This window comes from Dasypus novemcinctus, chromosome 7 (assembly GCF_030445035.2).
Source record: "Dasypus novemcinctus isolate mDasNov1 chromosome 7, mDasNov1.1.hap2, whole genome shotgun sequence".
Classification (NCBI taxonomy): domain Eukaryota; kingdom Metazoa; phylum Chordata; class Mammalia; order Cingulata; family Dasypodidae; genus Dasypus; species Dasypus novemcinctus.
The window spans coordinates 113,500,294-113,517,814 of record NC_080679.1 but is presented as its reverse complement, the minus strand read 5'-3'; positions in this window follow the sequence as shown (position 1 = coordinate 113,517,814).

The window sequence follows — 17,521 nt, the reverse complement described above, 5'->3', positions numbered from 1 at the left end:
GTGAAAGAAACTGGAGCTCTATCAGAAAAATGACCTCTCCACAGTAGTTGGATAGCTCTCTGAGGAAGAGGCTGCAGAAGGAAACTGAAGAAGCAGCTTCCAGAAGGCACTTTGGTGCCCAGGAGACACAGTATGACATGAGACAGAGAAGGGGGCAGGCCTCTCATTTCTGCACATATTCTAAAATGGCCTTATTCCAATGACAACTCCAAGGATTCTTACTTCTCTTTGGTACCTTGAAACGACAGCTTTTGAGAGCTTGGAAGGTCCCCGCCCCCGCTGCAAATGCCATCAGCTCTTTGGTGGGCACTGTCAGTTGGACTACCCCTGAGGCCCAGCCTTCAAGGAACTTGTGGGCTCTGTACACTGCAAAGGGAGTTAAAGCGGAAGAGCAGAGGAGTACTTTTCATGAACTCATGTGAGACTTCCCTGGAGACTTACAGAGGGAAGGAGTATTTTGCAAGACACTGTAAAAAACAGGTAGAAAAAGTCAAGGAATTAGGGCTTTTGCTTTTAGTGTGATTCTATTTGCATTTCTTACTGGGTGAGTTGTGAAGTAAGTATACACTATCCAAAGCAAATTCTTTGGCTTGTTTCCACAGCCAGTGACTATTAAATAGTGATATGAAATTAAACATCATTATAATATTATGTTATACAGAGAGCATGCCCATTGAAAGGAAGTAGGGAATACACAGGAAAATGGAATTTTGCCCTAATATCTGATATTAATTGACTGTGCATAAGGTATATCCCTGTTCTAAATGTTTCACAAGAATTACTTCATTTAGTCTCCCAACAAACCAGTGAGGGAATGCTGTTATCCTTTTATCACATATGAGGAAATTGAGGTTTAGAGATGTAAAGTAATGTGTCCAAAGCAACATCACCAGTAAGTTGTGCATTTGAGATGTAATTCTTTTTGGCTCCAAAACTATGCTCTTAACCAGCAGGCTAAAATCGTGTAATCCCTAAACTGGGTTGGAAAAGAAGTGTTAATTGCGCTTCCTTCCAGATGGGAGAGATGGGATTTTTTTTTTTTTAAGTGCTTTAAAACAACAAGATTTATTATCTTGCAGTTTCCATTAGTCAGGAATTTGGGAACAGCTTAGCTGGGTGGTTCTGGCTCAGGGCTACAGTCAGTGTTTTCACTGGGACTGCAGTCATCTGCAGGCTTGACTGGGGGAGCTGCTTGCAAGATGGTGCCTATACACGGCTGTGGGCTGGAGGGCTCAGTTCCTCTCCAGTTAAGCCTCTCCATGGACTGCTTAAGTGTCCTCATGGCAAAGAAGCTGGCTTATTGGGAGTTGTTCTTAACTTTCTTGTTGCACTTAATTGGTATCTGTTTAAGGGGGAAATAACAATAAACACATGCTTTTTTGCTGCTCTGTTTAAGAGAAGGGAGAAGTAGGAAAGATATGTTCTCTCTTAAGGAAGGAGAGAGATGGGGAGCTATTTTTTTTTTGAACAGATACTAAGAGCAGGAATGATTTGGACACTACATATATTGAATTGCTTCCGTCTTTTTGGAGAATAAGTATAATATTATTATACTTCTGTGGCTCACCAATTTCTCCACTAATGAATATAAAACAATGTAAGTATCAGAAATTTGGCCCTCAGGGAATTTAGAAGTGCCTTAGGATATCTAATTATAATTCTATAATTCTATAAATTATATAATCATATTATAATGTATATTATTATGTAATTCTGTAATTCTATAAATTAGTGAAGGAAAATAAAATAATGGAATCATGTCCTAAAATGTATGAAGCAGAACTAAAAATATCATTTAAGTTCACAGATTGGAGAGAATCATAAAGACCAAAGTTGATAGAGAAGACTCTTAGAGGAAGAAGGGCTTAAGCTTAACTTTGTTGGATGGTAGAAAATTAGCTGGTTGGGACTCTGGGTAACGAGCTTAAATCAGGATAACCCTCCCACCAACAGCATTGGAAAAGCTGGACTTAAAAACATTTTGAGGCACTGGAGAGCAATAAAAGCAGCAAAGACTTGAGGGTCCAGGAGTAAAATGGAGTTCAGAGATGCAAGCCTAGCATTTGGCACTGCCTTATTTCTCAAGATAGCAGCCAGAGGGGTTTTGGTTATCTCGTGGGGTTGTGGGACAATGAAATTCAGCATCTGCCAAGAAAGAAAAGGCTTCATAAATATTTGAGACTTTTTCCTGGATCCCTTACAGGGTTACCTTCTATGAGTTAAGACAAACTAGAAATAGACTATCCCTTACAAAGAATGAAACCCCATTGAAATTACCTCAATCTCAGATTAGATGAAGATCTGCTCCTGCTTTAATCTGTCAGAAGCAAGAGTAAATCCTCCTTGGAGGAATATATCAAGGTGATGCTTGATGTTCAATCAAAAACAAAACAATAAAGCAAACAAGAGCAAAAAAATACTGGGCATGCAAAAATGCAAGAATTAGCCAAAAATCGAGAGGATAAAAGCTTATAGAAAATTCACGTATAAAAATCCACTTATTCCATTTATCAAATTCAACTGATTGTGATTACAGTGTTTAAGAAATTAAGAAAATGGAGAATTTCAGCAGAGAAATGAAAATTATATAAAAGTATCAAGTTGGGAATTCTAAAATTGAAAACCACAGAGACTAAATTTAAGAATGTAGATGGATTTAACAGCAGATTAGGCATAATGTATGTAAAAAAAAAAGAAAAAGTTCAGACAAACACAGAAAGAAAAAAGAATGTACGAAAGACTGTAGATGATATATGGGTTGTGGTGAAAAGGTCACTGGGTTCCAGAAGAATAGAAAAGAAAGAATGCGTGATGAGCAATATCTGAGGAGATAATGGCTAAAATTTTTCCAAAGCTGACAGGATATCAAGCCACAAGATCTAAGAAGTACTTCAAATTCCTCAAACAGGATAAACACAAGACACCCATGCTTAAGCACCTCAGAGTAAAACTGTTAGAAAACTAAAGACAAAGAGAAGATTGTAAAAGCAGCAGGTATGAAAAAATATATATCTTCCAAAAAATAAGAATGTTATACAGAACAATGGAAGCTAGAAAACTATGATTGACAGCTTTAACATGCTGGGGTGAAGGGAGGAATTCACTGCTAACTTTGAATTTATACCCAGTGAAAATATTCTTCAAAATGAAGGCAAAGTAAACGTAATTTCAGACAAACAGAGAATTTATCACCTGCAGACCCACACTGAAAGATGCAATAAAGGATTTGCTTCAAGGAGAAGGAAAATGGGGAAATGGATTTGGCTCAATGGACAGACTATCTGCCTACCACATGGGAGATCGCGGGTTCAAACCCAGGGCCTCCTGACTCATGTGGTAAGCTGGCCCACACGCAGTGCTGATGCACGCAAGGAGTGCTGTGCCACGCAGGGTTGTCCCCTGTGTAGGGGAGCCCTACGTGCAAGAAGTGCACCCTGTAAGGACAGCCGCCCAGCACGAAAAAAGTACAGCCTGCCCAGGAGTGGCGCTGCACACAGAGAGAGCTGATGCAGCAAGATGATGCAGCAAAAAGAGACACAGATTCCCTGTGCTGCTGACAAGAATACAAGCGGACACAGAAGAACACACAGCGAATGGACACAGAGAGTAGACAACTACGGGGGTGGGGAAGGGGAGAGAAATAAATAAAAAATAAATCTTTAAAAGGAGAAGGAAAATGATCCCAGATGGAAGCAGGAATAAAGAGCAATTGAAAGAGTAGATATTTTGGTAAATCTAAATGAATATTCCCTGTATAAATATAACAATATATGTTTGAGTTGAAAATATATTTTAAACACAACAATAAAAACTCAAAAGGAAGAAGGGATAAGGTTTTTCTGAGTTATCTGAGATGTTGTATTTGCATTCATTTATATTAAGTGGAAAATTCATGTTGTGATCTTAAAGACAAACATTTAAAGAAAGTGAACAGGGAAAATGTTATTTTTCTTTGGGTTCTCCCAGAAGCAGTCCCAGTGACAAGGGTTTAAATGCAAACAATTTATTTGCATGATGATCCTAGTAAACACCAGTAGGGTAGTGGAGTAGGGAGACAGGAATGGGAGAAAGCCAACAATGAATGCACTATCAAGAAAGAGTACTCTGGATGCAACTGGAGCTTTATACCTTCTACACACTAAGCTTAGTGTATAGACAGTCTCTGGCATTCAGAGAGAAACTTCCAATAAAGAATGTTGGTGCTGGCAGCTGGAAGTTGAGCCAGGGAGCAGGAAAATGATAAGTTCCAAGAGGATATGGACGAGGTAATAAGAGATACTACAATATGCAGCAAAATGTATCCAAATATGTATCAAATTCACATAGAAGAATGTACATACTAGCACAATTGTAATGGCCCCACACTAGAAACAGCCCAAATTTCCCAAAAGTAGAATGGATAAATAAATCTTAATATATTCATATGATGCGATATTAAACAGCACTGAAAGCAGACTATAGCTATTAACAAGAACCAATGCATCTCACAAACATAATGCTGAGTGAAAGCAGCCAGACACTACAAAATGCATACTGGAGATTGCATTTATTGAAGTTTGAAAATCTGCAAAACTAATCTGTGATGTTGGGGTACTGTTAACCTTGGGGGAAGGGGAGAGGTTTTGTTTTTGTTTGTTTTTTTCCATGGTAGGAGGTATAGAAGATGAGTTTTCTGAGGGTGCTTGTGATGTTCTATTTCTTGATCTCTGAGTTGGCTCCATGGGCGTGTCCACTGTGTGATAATTCACAGAGCTGTACACTTAAGATACGTGCTGTCTATATGTTTTAAACTTTAATGTTAAATCTTTGTTTTGAGAAACTAGTTAGATAAAGGAGCAGATGGAGAGTGTTCCATGCAGTGGAATAAAAAACCCAGTGATGGGAAGATGGGATCAAGCAAGGTGAAGAGGCTCATCTGTGGGGACCACCCTTGTTAGATACTACTGGGGAATCATGCTTGATTATGAGGTAGGACCAGTTGTGGGAAACTGAGGCACTTGTCTTTGATTTCATTGTTGTATGGGGTACTCCAAGCTCTGTTACAGCAGCTTGGAGCTCTTCACACATAACCTTGTATTTGAACAGTAGACATCTACTTGTGCTTTACTGGCTTCACAAAGTGTACAACACGGGTAGGAATTTAATGGATCTTGATGAAGTTAAGGTCAGCAACAATGGGGACTTTGAGTTCACTCAAAATAAAAGTGTTGGCAATGTGGTATATCTCATCTCTTGGTGGTGTAAATTCTTCATTTGGAAGCCATGAATTTAACCTCTTACATTACAGGCACCGAACAGGCTACCCACAAAAGGGGGCATCAGCTATGTGAAAATTTCTGATCCACAGTGGGAACTCACTATCTGTGGCTGATTATAAGAGGGAGTGAATAGAGGAGCAAATTCAAAATAACTTAGTCTAACTTCTGGAGGGAAGTGTTTTGAACAGAATCTTAATGGCATTATGTGCTTGGGGGCCAAGGCAAAATATATTTCAGGAGGTGCTATGATTGTGACAGACAGAAGCTTTCCTAAGAAGAGGGTGTTACTCCAATCTGTCTGCCACTTTGTCTTTTTTCCCTTCTAACACAAAAGGCAAGTGAAAATTAAAATGGAAACTTCTGGAGAAGGCATGTAATGAGTATTCTAATTATTTCAGCTTCCTTTCAAGCCTTTACATAGTAGATGGGTTGAAACCGTCTCTCTTCAAAACCCATTAAGAGCTGTTGAGATGGTGTTTCATGCCAAGCCTCTCCTGTCAGCTCTAACCCAGGGAAAGAAGAAAGTTAAGCTAGATTATGACTCATTTTTGGAAACTGACTTACTCACTGTTAAGGTAACAGAATGGATGCCCCCGAAGCAATAAACATGCCTGTAAGACATTGTCTAGCAAATGAGGATCCAGAGGAAGCCATTTTCTTCCTTAGAGGGAAGGCAAGTCATTCAACCAAATACATTCTGCAGTTGGGAAATGAGAGGCTTTTTCCAGTTTCCAAAGAATATGGAGAGGGTCATGCAATGGAGGGAATATAATTTTTTTCATAATAATAGAAATCCTTATGCATTTAATGGTGATCAGTTGTTTATTGAGCGTTCTTGTTGCAGGAACAGTTCACCTCCTGGTGAATAAAATGCTTCTTTCAAATCCCCATCTTTTCAGCTAACTGTCAGCAGAAAGGACTGGACTTCAATTGACTGTGACAGCTAGCTCCATATCTTAGAGCATTGCTTCAAAATACAAGGCCAGGTCTGCACAGAGAGTTTGTTTTTGCAAAAGCCAGTGCCACAGGTGGTCACAGTCAGCAAATGGAGCTGAAGACTCCACTGCCAAGTTTCCTGAGCTCCTCCACCTTTGCCCTCTTGCCTGAATTCCACATTCAGCCCTCGGAGTTTCTGACAGTGTCTGCTGATCTGCAGTCAAGCTCGGTAAGAGAGCACAATACAAACACACGGGCAGCCCTGGGAAGCTGCCTGCTAAGCGTGGCATATGGAAAGCAGTCATGACAGAATCCCATGCTCGGGCTTAAGAACTGTACAGGCTTTTTTATATTGAGCTCAGGGAGCTGGATGGTGACAAGCTCCTCTTTGTTCCCACAGAGAAAGGTCTGGCTAGGCTGTTTTTTTCTGACAAAGGATTGCTAATATTGATCGACATTTTCCATTTTCCTCCTCATTCTTAGCTTGGGGCCTTAAGTTGTAGTTTATTTACTGTGTGTGTATGTGTGTGTGTGTGTGTGTGTGTATATCTATATATATGCAAAAATACATACATTAAAAAGTCTCCTTGAACATCTCTGCATTGCTCATTGCTTAGCTGTCCATTGGAGAGAGGTCTCTTGTTATGGTCCCTGCCATGCACTGCCATTGTTCTGAGAAGAAACCTTAATCTGAAGAAATGTATCTGTATCTTCAAGAACCCTTGAGGATCTTCCCTGCTTTTAAGGAAATTCAGCAGAGGAGCCTTTGCCAGATACCAGTCCTCGCTGGATGTGGGAATCAGCAGCCAAGTTCCAGCCGCAGGGGTCTAAGAGAGCACAGACATTGAGTAACTGCATAGGGAAGTTGAGAGGAAGCAGGGGAGGGGGATTAGTGGGTGGTGGGGGAGAAGCAGGAGTTGACAGGAACAGGAACATGGAGTCCTTTAATCCTCACCTGTAAGCCATCGGTGGGGTAGAAATGAAACATTCTCTCCATCTGTTCATTGTCTTAATCATGAGTTCTGCCCCCAGCGGGCAGAGATGGCAATTGATAGTCCTGCTTAAATAGACAGTGGGTGGCACAGTTTTGGGCTGGTACCTTTCGACTGGAGCAACTAGCCATATATCCTTAGAAGAAAAAGAAAGCAGACTAGTTTGCCCTTCCACCTTTTGGCAGTGCGTTTTCCAAGAGCTTGAGCTTATGGCCAAAGAGAACGCTTGTTGAGGAATAATAGCTTGTCCTTTGAAAGCTCACAAAACTGTTTTGCACTCAAGTTATCTTACCTGTTCTGGAAGGCGAAGTGTAATGTCTGGGAAACCTTTGTGTTAGCTTTAGGAGGCAGGACTTGGAGCTCAGTTTAAATGTATCCTGTGAGTGCTGGTACCTCCAGTGCCACTCAGAGCCAGTTATGATTACTCAAGGATCCTCCCATGGGTTCTCTTTCTCTTTGAAGCAGACAAGGCATAAAGGAAGGCAATGAACTCTTCTTTCTTAGCCCCATTTGAGCACCATTGTATGGTAATTACAGAACTCAACGCAGCCAGTTGAGCCTGGGTCACCATCTCCAGATTTTCGGCTTCCAGAGTTTTATAACTTAACCATAAATATCCACTTGCTGGAAGGGACAAATATGCTATCTAGGAGGAGAAAAATTTTTCCCTTTTGGGTTTACTTTTTAAACAAAAAAAGAGTAGCATTTATGCCGCATGTCCTATGAGCTTTTCAAAAAATAATGATAATGAGGCTGGTGGTGAATTCCTTTCTTCCTAAAAGTTTTAAGTAGAACATTCTTTCTTTCTTGAAACCATAATATTAACATAAAACCTCAGATTTAATTCTTTGAGTATTCTTTTTCTCTTCCAATCTTTTGCCTATTTTAGATGAAAACCCAATAAGCCTTCAATATAACTGAATTAAAAATTCTGTTATAATTCTTCTATCCAATTGTTTACCCATCCAGTTACCAAACCTTTATTCAGTGCCAGTTTACTATGTGTGAATAACTTTGCTACACACTGAGTACTTATATGGATAAGCCAAAGTTCCTGTCCTCAAGGATAACAGAAAATCACAAGACATTGTGGGTTTGAGCAATAATAGGGACAGTCACTGAGCAAAATGGTATGATGGAGATGCTAGGATGGTGACACAGTCAGAGAAGACCTCTTCCAGTAAATGACACTGACCTAAATTTTAAACACTGGCATTTAGCCATGTGGAGAGGTGTTAGACATTCCAAATAGAGAGGATAGCATGATCAACAGCATAGATGCCAGAAACTGTTGTTTGTGGGGAATTGTATATTGTTTAGCAATTTTGAGAGGCAAGTATAGGAGAAAGGTGAAGTCAAAGAGGCTGGTAAGAGAGACTGCTCCTGGGGGCCTGGAAGCTATACTACAGGCCTGCCTATTGTTGGAAGGTTGCTACTGATAATCCACGTGAAAGCTGTAAGAAGTCTAAGTTCCGGCAGTGTTAATAAGATTGAAAAGAAAGAATAGGAATTGGAAAAATAGTCAAGATAGAAACCCAGCAGAATTTTGTACGGAAGGAGGGAACAGTCTGGAATGCCTGCCAGGTTTCTAGTCTGACTGAATGTTGATTTTCATGAAGGGTGGAAGATGCTGATGTGTGAGGTTTGGGGTTGAGTGGATTTGAGGTATCTGTGGATGTCAGGTCAGCATGCCCCACAAAGATGTGGACTTCTGAAACTGAGGCTTAAGGGAGAAGGTTTGACCTGGGGGCAAGAAGTTGGAAGGCATCAAACTTTAAGTGGTGGTTAAAGCCAGGAGTGTAGGCAGACTGGAATTTGCAGAGGGGAGAGAGAAAATGAAGAGAGCAGTGTACTAAATACAGAAATAGGAGAGAGGGAAACGGACTTTGGCCCAGTGGTTAGGGCGTCCGTCTACCATATGGGAGGTCGGCGGTTCAAACCCCGGCCTTCTTGACCCGTGTGGAGCTGGCCATGCGCAGTGCTGATGCGCGCAAGGAGTGCCATGCCACGCAAGGGTGTCCCCCGCGTGGGGGAGCCCCACGCGCAAGGAGTGCGCCCGTGAGGAAAGCCGCCCAGCGTGAAAAGAAAGAGCAGCCTGCCCAGGAATGGCGCCGCCCACACTTCCCGTGCCGCTGACGACAACAGAAGCGGACAAAGAAACAAGACGCAGCAAATAGACACCAAGAACAGACAACCAGGGGAGGGGGGGAAATTAATAAATAAATAAATCTTTAAAAAAAAAAAAAAAAAAAAAAAAGAAATAGGAGAGAGTCCATCTTTAATGGGCAGGATGGAGGAAAAACAATACATGAAGAAAATACAGCAGAAATTGTTAAAGAAATATGAAGAAAATCAGGAAAGCACATTCTAGGGTAGATAAGAGAGATCACAAATTATTATGGAATAACCAATACACTCTACAGAGAGGTCCAATGTATTAAAACTTGAAAAGCATACAAAGGATTTAACGCATCTACTTCTAAATACCAACAGCCCCTTCTCCTTAAGTCAGCTTATCTTTTCTGGAAATATGATTCGGAGAGAAACAGTGGGAAACAGATGCACTCAAATGTGTTAATTGTTATCTTGCTGTTTTACCCTCTGTGGTTTAACCTGAAGGCCAAGCTCCCACATCGTAGTTGGTATGTGCCTGTGTCTTTGATAGTTCCCCTCCAGAGCAGGGTTTACAATGCTCTATGCAGGTGGTGTAACAATTCCAGAAATCTGAATGAAAAGCACACCATCCCATCAGCCATGTAGCATCTCCTTTATCAGAGGTACCAAGTACATTTTTTTATAGGTACTTAAAAAAATTCTTACCCATATCAAGCTCCCATAATTCAGGGTCATTTCTATCACACATGCAGGGTTATCTTCAAAATTGTTGTAATTTGTTGCTCTCTGGGGTTGTTTTTTATTTTTTTTGGGGGGGGGGTTTGTTTGTTTGTTTGTTTGTTTGAGGTAACAGGGTTGGGGAGTGAACCCAGAGCCTCATATGTGTGAAGTGGTGCTCAACCACTGAGTCAAATTGGCTTCCTCTGAGTTGGTTTCTTCATTTGTTTGCTTGTTGTTTGTTTTTTTGTTGTTGTTTTTAGGCAGCACCAGCTGGGAACCAAACCCAGAACCTCCCATGTGGAAAGCAGGTGCTCCACTGCTTGAGCCACATCCACACCCCCCTTTTCTTCTTGTTTCCAATTGTAGATTTATGGTTTCCCATTGCTAGTGCAGTGGGAGCTGTCCAAGGTCTGAATTCAACAGCTTCCTTCTGGCCTCTGACTTAGTGCTTCACGTATGTGGAGGGCGTGAAGGAGAGACAACAGAAATAGACACCGTAAGGGGTTACTGCCTCAATTTTAGAAAACTCTAGCTACCTCATTTTTGGAATGACCTGCCCAGACAGTATCTGAATAAAGTATCTAGTTCCCTAAGTGAGAGACTATGTGATATGCAATGTTTAGAATATCTTCCATTTTCATTCATTTTGAGAATGCACTGTTAACAGGACTCATTTGTGTTGCCAGATGCACATCTTGAGTTGCCACTTCTCCACATTGTGCCATGACAGACATTGATAATGCATCACAGATTGATTACTGTCTTCCCATTCAGTCTGAGTATCTTTGTCCACAGAACATTCCTGGTAACTGCTGTGAATTAATCTGAGATCGTGTGAGATAAAAGCTATTTGCTTGCCATGGTCTAATATATTCTAGTGCTGAGTAAGAAAAGTACAGATATTACAAAAAAGGAAACACATTTATTTCCCACTTTGTTTATAATTAAACTGAAGAAACAAAGTGTATCTGAATAATTACAAGACAGTATTCATCAATGTTCTATCTGTAGGGGAAGGAGAATCAGAATTTCTGAATTTGGTTCTTTACCCCGATTTTCAAATATTGGTGGAACACAGGATGAGATGACATTGGAAGGCTCTTGTAATCCTAGGAGCTACTATTGTATCAAAGACATGGTAGCTTTCAACAGTGATGTGCAAAAGATCACTCAAGGAGTTCATTTAAAATGCAGATTCCTTAAACTTTACTCCAAGTCTCCTGGTCAGTATATAAGAATTTATGTCCAGAAATCCAGATTTTTAGAAACACCCTGTTGGTTCTGATATAGGTGGTCTAAGGACCCCACTTTGAGAAATACTCTATTAAAGTAGTGGTCTCCCAAGTAGGGTATGCTTGCCCCTGCTATTGGGAAAATCCTTTATTTGCAGGATTAAAGTTTTGGAATTTTTATTTATGATTATTTGAACAAAAGAAAGCTCTTAAGCTTTGCTGCTGATGAGCACTGGTGACTGTGCTGAGCCTATTTGTCATTCAGCCAGTTGTGTTCTGAACACAGCGTGGGGGATCCCGAGGAAAGAGTGGGAGTTGACTTGCATTTCACTTACTATTGTGTAGTAGGGTGTGTGTTGCCTGGTTTAAGGATCAATAAAGTTTAACTAAACTACCCCTCACAAATGGATAAGTGGCTTAAACAGATTTCTGTAAAGAACCCATGAATTGATGATAATGCCAAAGGAACACCCACAAGAGAGCAAAAGAAAATAGCCATGTGAGATTGTGTGGCTTGTTCAAAGGTCGTCATCTACACCAAAGGGTAAAACCAATGGCAACCTAGTCATATATGATTACCAAGAAGACTATTTGAAATATGGATTTATAGCCACTATCATTAATGATTAACTTCTCCCAAAGTACACATCATGCCTTGGAAGATCAGCTAAAGTCATCTTGTTCAGCAGGGCAGATTAGCAATGAGAGAGGCAGTAGAATACGGTGTAGGGGCTAGGCACCCAGATGCTGGAGCCAGACTGCTGGGTTTGCATCCCAGATCTGTTGCTTGTGGCCTGTGATGGCTTACTTATCTGTACTGGGCCTCAGTTTCTGCATTGTAAAATGGTGGTTAATTACAGTAACTATATTGAAGGGCTGTAATGAGGGTTGATATGTGCCAATGTGTGCCAAGTGTTTAGAAGAGTATCTGGCATATAGTGTATGAATACAACTGTTAGTTTAAAAATGTAGTTTATCCCATTTTATGTCATTGCTTAAAGATTTCTATCCTCTATTTTATATAGGTTTGCTTTGTTCTTATGATAGCTCAAAATAAATATACTGACATTTGGGGTACATGGTCAAACATTGTTGCTGATTGGGGTAAGCAAGTAAACTATCTCTAGTCCACTTTCCAGCAGACCCTGGTGTTCCTGGTAGTTCCCCAGATCTCCAGAAGCACAACCAGTTCCCAACTTTACCTGCCTCTGGACCTTGGGGCTTGACCTGTGCTGTGAGGTGGTGGGAACAAGGAACAAAAGCAGAGCATGTCATCGTTTGACTATTCTTTCTCCACACCTCTTCTGTGGCTGACTTAATTGTTTCTTCATTCTGCTTCCTTTAATACCTTTTTATTCTAGTCCTCACAACTGTCATATCAAGATATGACCTAAAAAAGTGTTTGGAAATGAGCCACTTTGGAAGAAAGACATGCTGGGAAGCTCTTCTGCTGCCCTCCGTTAGGTATCCAACCCTCTGTGCCAGGGCCTCTGTTTCCCTGACGCAAGCCATGTGTACAAACACATTACCAAGAAGAACATAAAAGGGAATAAACAATCACCAAGCCATTAAAGCATAAGAGCACACCATGTACAGATGTCCAGTATTTCCTTGCAGTCACCATTTACTGAACACACAATCCTCTGTCTCTTCTCTCAATCTGCTTTAGCAAACTCTAGTCCATGGTGGCTTCAAGTTGGATTCTTGGTTTCTCCCCATTTGTCAGTTGTTTTCCAGTTTTCATTGCCTAGAGATCAAATTCCAGATGTGGTAAAGTTTCTTTTAATTTTCTCTGTGCTCTGACTAGAAGACCTTAAATATCCCGTCCAACTTTCTCTCCTTGCTCTCCTAACAGACTCTTGCTCCACGATTGTTTCACCAGTTTCTAAACACATCATGCTCCTTTGCTTTTGGCCTGTCCCTGGAGTCTTGCCGTATACTCTTTAGCCAACTCAAATCATACCTGACTTGATGGGACACTTCAGAGCACCCCTTTCCTGCAGGTAGCCTCATAGACCAGGGAGAGAGACAACTTTTGGTGGGTCTCAAATTGCATCCCAGCACTGCTCTCTACTTAGTCTGTAAAATGTCATAGTATATTTTTAGTCTTGTGCAGGGATACTAGATCTGGAGCAGAGCATTCAAGGAATAGTTCTAGGGTATCTTTCTCTTTAGAACAGGATAACCATATCCAGAACTACCATAAATATTACAATATATTATGTTATTGAACCATTGCATATCAGGCTTGGAGAAGATTCTATCTTTGATCTCTACCCAAAATGTGAGTCTTCTCTGGGCATCCCAAGACGTGATTATCCATATTCTGGAATAAATCCCATACTGGTGATGTCACCATCTCTCTAGGTGTCTCATGCTCCAAAATAGAATACCTTCAGTGTAGAACTGGTATCACAGGACACTGCCTGAATTTCAAGACAGTATAGCAAAGAGTGAAAAAACAAGGATTGAACTAGTGATGAATTTGAAATATGATCAGACCGTTTTGGTGTTCTGGGAAAATATATTGAATATAGCCAGATTATTGAAGCTTAACATTTGATTAGTATGTGTGCTTGGCTACCTTCTCCTCAAAGTGAATGTTGAAAAGGTAATGTCCTTTGAAGCAGATGGGCTTGTCTTGGAAAGTGTGTAGTGATCTAAAATGGTTAAAGGCCAGAGAGGTCAGAGAAATCTTGTTCTTTGTCTGAAATCTAAATTTCTTTTCCTGGCATTTACTCAGTTTAAGCTATTACAATTTATTGGTGCAGAATTGACAATAGGTTTCTTGCTGTGTAAAATACAAACATACCCTGGCTTTGCCTTTGGGACCTAGAAGATAGATGGAAAATGCTTGTTGACAAAGTTGATTAGATTATTTTAGACACATTGATGTTTGTGCTTCTCTTTTCTGTTTTTCTTTGCCCGGATATTTTTTCCATCTTATCCTCTTTACATCTCATTTCTGTCTCAGGGGAATTCTGTTAGATGATTTTTCAAGGACTTTTATCAGTTCTTGCCTTGTTCTGTAGCATCCACTGGCCCCAGAATCTCATGCTAAGTTACACTGTTGGCCTGATCTGCCAGGACTGAGTCTGTCACTGATTTCTATTTTTGTCCAGCTGTTGATGATACTGAGGACACATTCAAGGCCCTCACCCACCTTTCCACTATGGACTGAAGGTGCCCATTGTTTCTAAAGGAAGCAATGTTTAGATATAAATATGCATCTTGTCAAGTGCTTTAAGTGAGTTAAGAATGAAAGACACCTAAAGGTGTGCTACATTTTATTGCTGTATTTTCTATCAATGATAAGCAATACAGCCTAAGGCAGGAGACATTGCCAAATGTTTTTGTGGTGGGCAGAATAATGGCCTTCTCCAAAGATGTCCATGCTCCAGTCTCCAGAACCTGTGACTGTGTTACCATACTGAAAAGGGGACTTTGCAGATGTGATTAAGGGTACAGACCTTGAGATGGGGAGATTATTCCTGCATTGCCCAGATAGGCCCAGTCTTATTCCACAAGTGGTTATGAAGTGGAGAACGTTTCTTTGCTGTGGTCAGAGGAAGGCGTGACTGCTGAAGAAGGGGCAGAGAGAGATTTTCTTTTGCTGGCTTTGAAGTTGGAAGAAGCAAGCCATGAGTCAAGGACTTCAGGTGGCCCCTAGAAGTGAGGAAAGGGAGGGGAACGTATTCTTCCCTAGACCCTCCAGAAAAGAATTCACCCTTGCTGACACTTTGGTTTCTTTCCAGTGAAATTCACATTGGATTTCTGGCCTCCTGTATGAAAGTGAATTTGTGTTGTTTGAAGCCACTGAGTTTGTGGCAATTTGTTACAGCAGCAAAAGAAAACAAATATACTGTATTTCAAAGCCTCTCTTTCATCTTGTTGGGGAATGTGGTCATTATGTCCTGTACCTAGAAGGCCTTGCCACACATTAAATACTGCCCATCCCTATGAGGCTAAGGGCCTCTAAGCACTGTGTCTAAATGCTCTGACTGCTATTTGCTTTGGAATCATCTGTAGTTGGCATGGCTGGCCCTTCATCTATGAAAGTCTAGAACCTCTTGGCAATCCAACAAATATGTTTCAACATCTACCAATGAGCTTTCTAAAATGCTAAATAGATGACACTCTACATCTTAAAGTCCACTTGTGGAGTGGACACAACCATTCCAACGTCCACAGGATGGAGGAATAGAGTATGGATTAGAGTGGACTCACTGATAATCTATTCATGAACTATTGTGATTAGTAATCGAAGAAAATGTGGCATTGGTGTGGAGAAAGTGGCCATGGTGGCTGCTGGGGGTGGGGAATAGGAGGAGGAGGTGAGATGTGGAGGCGTTTTCGGGACTTGGAGTTGTCCTGGGTGATGCTGCAGGGACAGTTGCCGGACATTGTATGTCCTCCCATGGCCCGCTGGGTGGAACGTGGAACAGTGTGGGCTATGGTGTGGACCATTGACCATGAGGTGCGGTGGTGCTCAGAGATGTATTCACCAAATGCAATGAATGTCTTATGATGATGGAGGAGATTGTTGTTATGGGGGGAGGAGTGGGGGAAGGGAGGTAGGGGTATATGGGGATCTCATATTTTTTTAATGTAATATTAAAAAAATAAAGACAAAAAAAGTCCAATTGTTGCTCTTCTTTCTCTTCAATAAAACCAAGCTTCTTAGCATGCTCATCAAGAAATGGCCCTGCCTACCTCTCCAGCCGTTCCTTTCACTACTTCCTATGTGTCAACCTTACCATTGCTCACCCTCTTTGAAAGCATTGTGTTCTTTCTCACCTCCATGCTATTGCACGTACTACTCCAGCCTCCTCTTCCCATGGCTTGCTATTCACTCATGACTCAGCCCAGGTATTGCTTTCTCTAAGGAGACTTTCTTACTATTCTCCATGCCTCCCTCCACACCCCTAAATCCTTTTTACTCCCATTCAATATTCTCCTTTTCATACTGCATCGTGATTTGTTATTTGCCTAATTTTTTACAAGGCATTTATAGACCAGTAGAGTGCCTTTGATCTCTAACCTTAATGGCTGCTGCTGCAGCTGGCCCCTAGGGGCTGCTCAGTAAGTACTCGCTGAATGCCCCATACACTCAAGGTCCTTGAGAGCTCTGTAGTCTGGGCTGGAAATCAATAACTTAGCTCAGGTATTTAGAAGGTACAGTGTTTTCCTTTAATACCTTAAAGGTGGCACGGAAGTTCTTCATTCTTCTTCTTTATTTTTTCAGAGTACCAGATAGCTCCCTCATTTGACCATTGCAAGGAGGTACAGCTTGAAAAACAAACTTTATAACAAGAATTTTTAACCTAGAGTACAAGAACCCCCTAGAAATGGGTTTCAGGGGGTGCCTGTGGACCACCTGCAATTATATACATAATTACTAATACTTATATATATGCATGTTCCTGGGAGAGACTCAGAAGCTTGTTATCATATTCTGAAATAATGGTAGTCCCACCCAGGATTCTGTTATAATAAAGGATGGTGCAGCCGAGGACCAAGTCATCCTTCCCTGACTTCAGGTTGCTCTAGTTCAATTTCGGGCCTCTTCATTTGGGGAACTTTTGTCACATTTGCATCCAAAGGAAGAAATTATTTCTCTTCTTCATTAATAGGACGTTTGAGGAGCAAGTCTCCTTGGAATGGTGGTCCTGGCTGACTTTTCTTCCCAACCAGCAGCAGAGGGTAAGGTTCTTTTAGTAAATAAGTGGGGTATCAGGATGAGGAGAGCCTATGCACAGTCATTTATATGAGTTTTCACCTTCTTTTAGGACTTCTAATTGTCACCTATCTTCAGCACCTGCTTTGAACAAATAATTTTAGATAAATCATATAAATTGGACTAAATTACACCTCATTTTAGGTATTCTTCCCCCAACCTTGTGAATGTGACTGCCTAAGCCTACCCAGGGTACTACACACTTAAAGAACCACTTGAAAATCAAAGGTCAGTTTCTTGAAAAACATTCCGTGCCTTACCTTTCCCATCAAGTGTAACGAAGTAGAAAAAGACAAAATGTGACCACAGATTTAGATCTTTTGGTTAAACAGTGTGCAGTCTTCCAGAGCTGGGCACACGTTGTGCTTTCTACACAGGCAGCAGTCTCACAGCTCTTCTGCAAATAAACCACAAAGTCGCAAACTTGGACACAGCATTTGAATGAGAGCAAATAGAGAGCAAAGTTCTCTTCTTCGAGGTCATCTTCCATGTCCCCATGAACTCATTTGGAGAGCCAACTTTCTTGACAAT